This window comes from Pteropus vampyrus, unplaced genomic scaffold, assembly GCF_000151845.1.
Source record: "Pteropus vampyrus isolate Shadow unplaced genomic scaffold, Pvam_2.0 Scaffold421, whole genome shotgun sequence".
NCBI lineage: Eukaryota > Metazoa > Chordata > Mammalia > Chiroptera > Pteropodidae > Pteropus > Pteropus vampyrus.
Window position 1 is genome coordinate 172,428 of NW_011889202.1, and position 6,471 is coordinate 178,898.

Below are 6,471 nucleotides of genomic sequence, written 5' to 3' on the forward strand. Positions count from 1 at the left end.
GATACCATCGGGAGAGGAAACATAAGAATAATTGGCATTATCGAAGGCGAGGAAAAGGAGCAGGGACTAGAAAGCATTTTCAGACAAATAGATGACTAGAATTTCCCAAATCTGATGAATGAGCTGGAGCTTGGAATTCAAGAAACCAACAGAACACCCAATTACCTCAACCCAAAATGCCCTTCACCAAGACACATTGTTTTAAAATTATCAAAAATCAACCACAAAGACAGAATTCTCAAGGCAGCCAAGGAGAAGAAAACGGTAATTTATAAAGGAAAACCCATTAGATTATCTTCAGACTACTCACTGTAGACCTTACAAGCCAGAAAGGAATGGAATCAAATATTTAAACTATTAAGTGAAAGGAACTACCAGCCTAGAATAATGTATCCAGCTAAGCTCTCCTTTAGATATGAAGGAGAAATTAAGACCTTTCCAGACATACAAAAATGGAGGGAATTATCCAGTATGAGGCCTACACTACAGGAAATACTGAAAGGTGTCAGCTCACCTAAAACAAAATGACCAAACAAACAAACAAACAAACAAACAAACTTAATTAGGAGTAAAGTGACTATCAGGCAAATAAAAGCAGAGGAGTGCAACCCTTACTAAGAACAGGGCATTATAAGCTTAAATAATAATAAGACAATTGCTATAGCAAGATAGTAATGAACATTCAGCATACATAGGGATAAATTGAGATAACAATGACTGAAAAGGGGCGGATTCAAAGATCCAAATTCATGTGTACAGCCATGCCACCCTGAACGTTCCTGATTTCATCTGATCTCAGAAGCTAAGCAGGGTTGGGCCTGGTTAGTACTTGAATGGGAGACCACCTAGGAATACCAGATGCTGTAGGCTTAAAGAAAAAAAAAATCTAAATTCGCAAAGAGGAATGGAGACAAGGCACATGCAGACAAAAAAAAGACGATTATATATATGTGTTTGGGTGTGTGTATGTATGTATGTATAAACTATCCTTTACATGTTTGTGATGGTAACCACACACCGAAGATTTAGAACCGAAGGATATAAGATAAAACAAGAAGAACCACAGGGAAAACCCACAAAAGCCAAGCACAGTAAAGAAAACAGAAACACAAGGACAAGGAAGCAATGGAAACACCGAGCTACCAGAAAGAAAAAGATAAAATAGTGATAAGAAGATGTCATATTTCAATAATCACCCTAAATGTAAATGGACTGAACTCACCAATAAAAACGCACAGAGTTGCAGAATGGACCAAAAAACAAATCCTAACCATATGCTGCCTCCAGGAGACACATCTCAGCTCCAAAGACAAATATAGGCTCAGGGTGAAAGGGTGGAAAATTGTATTTCAAGCAAATGGCATTCAGAGAAAAGTGAGAGTAGCAGTACTAATATCAGTCAAAATGGACTTCAAAATAAAAAAGGTAAAGAAAGATACTGAAGGACACTTCATAATGATAAAGAGAATAATGCACCAAGAAGACATAACACTTATTAATATCTATGCTCCCAATCAGGGAGCCCCAAAATATGTAAAGCAATTACTAACTGAACTAAAGGGAGAAACAGACCAAAACACTATTGTAGTAGGGGACCTAAATACCTCATTGTCAGATATGGACAGATCATCCATACAGAAAATCAATAAGGAAATAACAACCTTAAATGACACATTAGACCAACTGGACATAATTGACATATACAGAGCCTTCTATCCTAAATCAGCTGCTTATACATTCTTCTCTAGTGCACATGGAACATTCTCAAGAATCGACCACATACTGGGACACAGAGGTAGCCTCAACAAATATAAGAGGGTTGAAATCATACCAACCATATTCTCTGATCATAATGCTTTGAAACTAGAGATCGACTGCAAAAAGAAATCAGGAAGAATCACAAATACATGGAGATTAAACAACACCCTACTGAGGAATAAATGGGTCAGAGAAGAAATAAAAAGATCAAGAGATACATAGAAACAAACGATAGTGATAGTACAACATATCAAAACTTTTGGGACACGGGAAAAGCAATCATAAGAGGAAAGTTCACATCATTACAGGCCTATCTCCAAAAACAAGAATGAGCTCAAATAAACAACCTAATGCTTCATCTTAAAAAACTAGAACAGGAAAAACAAATGAAACCTAAAGTCAGCAAAAGGAAAGAAGTCATCAAAATTAGAGCAGAGATAGATGAAATGGAAAACAAACAAAAAAATAATGAAAAAATAAATGCAACAAAGAGCTGGTTCTTTGAAAAGGTTAATAAAATTGAGAAACCTCTGGCTAGACTCACTAAAGAAAAAAGAGAAAAGACTCAAATAAAATCAGAGATGAAAGAGGAGAAATTATGACTGACATCACAGAAATACAAAGGATCATATAGGAATACAATGAAAAAGTATATAACACCAAATTTAATAACCTAGAAGAAATGGACCAGTACGTAGAAAAATACAACTTTCCTAGACTGAATCAACAAGAATTGGAAAATCTAAATAGACCGATCAGTAGTATGGAAATAGAAACAATCATCAAAAATCAACCACAAAGTAAAAGACCAGGACTAGATGGCTTCACCAGTGAATTCTACCGAACATTCCAAGAAGATTTAATAACTATTTTCCTCAAATTCTTCCAAAAAATTGAAGAGGAGGCAATACTTCTCAACTCATTTTATGAGGCCAATATTACCCTGACACCAAAATCTGGTAAGGACAACACAAGAAAAGAAAACTCCAGATCAATGTCTCTCATGAACACAGATGCAAAAATTCTAAATAAGATACCAGTGAACGGAATACAGCAACATATTAAAAAGATTATACACCACGATCAAGTGGGCTTCATCCCAGAGGCACAGAGATGGTTCAACATATGCAAATCGATTAATGTGATACACCACATAAACAAATTAAAAAATAAGAATCATATGATCATATCAATAGATGCAGAAAAAGCCTTCGACAAGATACAGCATCCATTTATGTTCAAAACACTTAACCAAATCAGTATAGAAGGAAAGTACCTTAACATAATAAAGGCCATATATGACAAACCCTCAGCCAACATTATACTTAATGGTGAAAAACTAAAAGCCTTCCCTCTGAGATCAGGAATAAGGCAAGGCTGTCCACTATCGCCACTGCTATTCAATATAACATTGGAGGTCCTAGCAAGTGCAATCAGGCAAGAGAAAGATAAAAGACATCCAAATAGGAAAGGAAGATGTCAAACTGTCACTATTTGCGGATGACATGATTCTCTATATAGAAAACCCTAAAGACTCCACAAGAACACTACTAGAAACAATAAGCAAGTACAGTAAAGTCTCTGGGTACAAAATCAACGTTCAAAAATCCATAGCGTTCCTATACTCTAATGATGAAGTGACAGAAAAAGAAGTGGAAAAAATAATTCCGTTTGCAAAGAATAAAATACCTAGGAATAAATTTAACGAAACATGTGAAGGACCTATATAATGAAAACTACAAGACCCTATTAAAAGAAATCGAAGAAGATGCAAAGAAATGGAAAGCTATTCTGTGTTCTTGGATTGGAAGAGTCAACATAGTTAAAATGACCATATTACCTAAAGCATTATACAGATTTAATGCAATCCCCATCAAAATCCCATCGGCATTTTTTAAAGAAATAGAAAAAAAAATCATCAGATTTGTATGGAAGCACAAAAGACCCCAAGTTGCCAAAGCCATCCTGAGAAAAAAGAACGAGGCCGGAGGCATCACTCTGCCCAACTTCCAGTTATACTACAAAGCAACAGTAATCAAAACGGCATGATATTGGCAGAAAAACAGACACACGGACCAGTGGAACAGAATCGAGAGTCCAGAATTAAACCCATATTTATATGGCAAATAATTTTCGACAAAGCCCAAAACATACAGTGGAGAAAAGAAAGCCTGTTCAATAAATAGTGCTGGGAAAACTGGAAAGCCACCTGCAAAAGAATGAAACTAGACTATTGTCTATTACCAAACATGAAAATTAACTCAAAACGGAATAAGGACCTGAATATAAGACCTGAAACAATAAAATGCATAGAAGAAAACATAGGAACTAAACTCAGGGACCTTGGACTGAAGGAGGATTTTATGAATTTGACCTCGAAGGCAAGGGAAATAAAAGCAAAAATAAACAAATGGGACTACATCAAACTAAAAAGCTTCTGCTCAGCCGAAGAAATCGTCAACAAGGTAAAGAGACAACCATCCAAATGGGAAAATGCATTTGCAAGCAACACCTCTGATAAGGACTTAATATCCAAAATATGCAAAGAACTCATATGACTCAATAACAACAACAAAAAAATGATCCAATCAAAAAATGGGTAGAGGACCTGAACAGACACTTCTCCCTAGAGGACATACAAATGGCCAACATATATTTGAAAAGATGCTCTACATTGCTAGCTATTAGGGAAATGCAAAGCAAACCACAATAAGATACCATCTCACAGCTGTTAGAATAGCTATCATCAACAGGACAAGTAATAACAAATGTTGGAGAGGATGCAGAGAAAAAGGAACCCTCATACACTGCTGATGAGACTGCAATTTGGTACAGCCACTATTGAAAACAGTATGGAGGTTCCTCAAAAAACTAAGAATTGATCTACCATTGATCCAGCAATCCCGCTACTGGGTATTTACCCTAAAGACTTGAAAACCAAAGACTTGAAAATATCTGAAAAGATATTTGCACACCGATGTTCATAGCAGCACTATTCACAGTGGCCAGGACATGGAAGCAACCAAAGTGTTCTACGATAGATGATTGGCTAAAGAATCTATGGTACGTGTATACAATGGAATATTATTCAGCCATAAGAAGAGATGAAATACTGCCATTTGCGACAACATGGATGAACCTCGAGATAATCATGCTAAGTGAAATAAGCCAGACAGAAAATGTTGAAAATCATATGATATCACTTATATATGGGATATAAACCTAAAAGCAGAAATGAACAGGACAAACAAAGACTCATGGACATGGACTATAGATTAGTGGTTACCAGAGGGGAGGGGGTGGGGGAGGAGTGGGGAGGTAGATGGTTAATGGGGGTCAAATACAGGGGGGGACAGGGGGAGGGTGAAGTGGGTAAAGGGGATCAAATATATGGTAGCTGAAGGAAACTGGACTTTGGGTGGTAGACACACAAGAGAATATACAGATGTCAAATGATAATGTACATCTGAAAATCATATAATTGTATTAACCAATGTTACCCCAATAAACTTAATTTAAAAATAAATAAATAAATAAATAAGAAAGAAAGAAAGTGGGGGTAATGTTTTGTTTTGTTTGACTTTGGGTTTTTGTTTTTATAAAGAGAAATCTATATGTTTCTTTCAATAGTGATAAGCAGAAATAAGACAAGTAGGTACCCATTATTCTAGAGCAGCTATGTCCATTAAAAAGATAATGTGAACCACATATGCAATTGTACATTTTCTAGTAGCCACATTAAAATTTAAAAGGAATGAATGAATAAATTTTAATGATATATTTTATTTAACACGATATATCCAAAACATTACCATTACAACGCATAATCAATATTACAAAAACATATTAGTGAGATATTTTGCATTCTCTTTTCTTACTTGGTCTTTGAAGTCTGGTGTACATTTTATTTTATTTTATTTCATTTTTTAATTAATTTATTTATGGTAACATTGGTTAACAAAATCCAATGTTTCAGTGTATACTTTAACAGTAAGTATATATATGTTTACACTGTGTGTTCACCTCCCATTGCATTTTATACTTAGAATACATTTCAATTTGCATTAGCCACATTTCAAGAGCTAATGGCTACCATATTGGACAGTGGAAGCCTAGAAAAAGCTTGTAATATGGCTTTAAAAATGATTTAGTAGAAGCTATCTGACATACCAAATTGGTCACTGGTAGAGAAGTGCTCTCATTTGCATAAACAGCCCAGGCCAACTGGTGGAGGAAAGATTTTTAGTCCTGCTTCTGCTCCCCAAGATTCAAATATTAGGAAGATCTCTCAGGGTGGACGAAAAGTGGCTTAGGGCCTCCTTGCGGGTAATTGCAATGTGGAGTATTTTTGCAAAATTAATTTTTGCCAGAGTTGATTTTATTGCAAACTCCAAATGAGTTCAGTTCCAATAAAGTTGATTAGTTGATTACTTGAGCACAGTGTCACAATCTGTAAGATGCTGTTGGCAGAGGATGGAGCATGATTTGTCATTCTCTTCTTATTGCTGGGGTGTCTCCTAGATTAAGTGTGCATGATTGAAATAACTATGCTGCCGGCATGCATTGCACGTTTGTGCATGGTCTTTTGGAAACTCGGAAGTGTCTCTTAGGGGTCTCTCAGCTTCCGTAGATCCAAAAAACAAAAACAAAAACAAAAACAAAAACGGAGTCTGAGAAACCCTGACAGATGCCAGAGGGTCCTTTGCCCTTTAT

The 6,471-nt window shown here is 35.9% G+C and overlaps 1 pseudogene; it reads left to right on the plus strand.

The window, feature by feature from the left end:
- The first annotated feature begins 751 nt into the window (after positions 1 to 751).
- LOC111732053 lies at positions 752 to 870 on the plus strand (annotated as a pseudogene).
- The last annotated feature ends 5,601 nt before the right edge of the window (positions 871 to 6,471 follow it).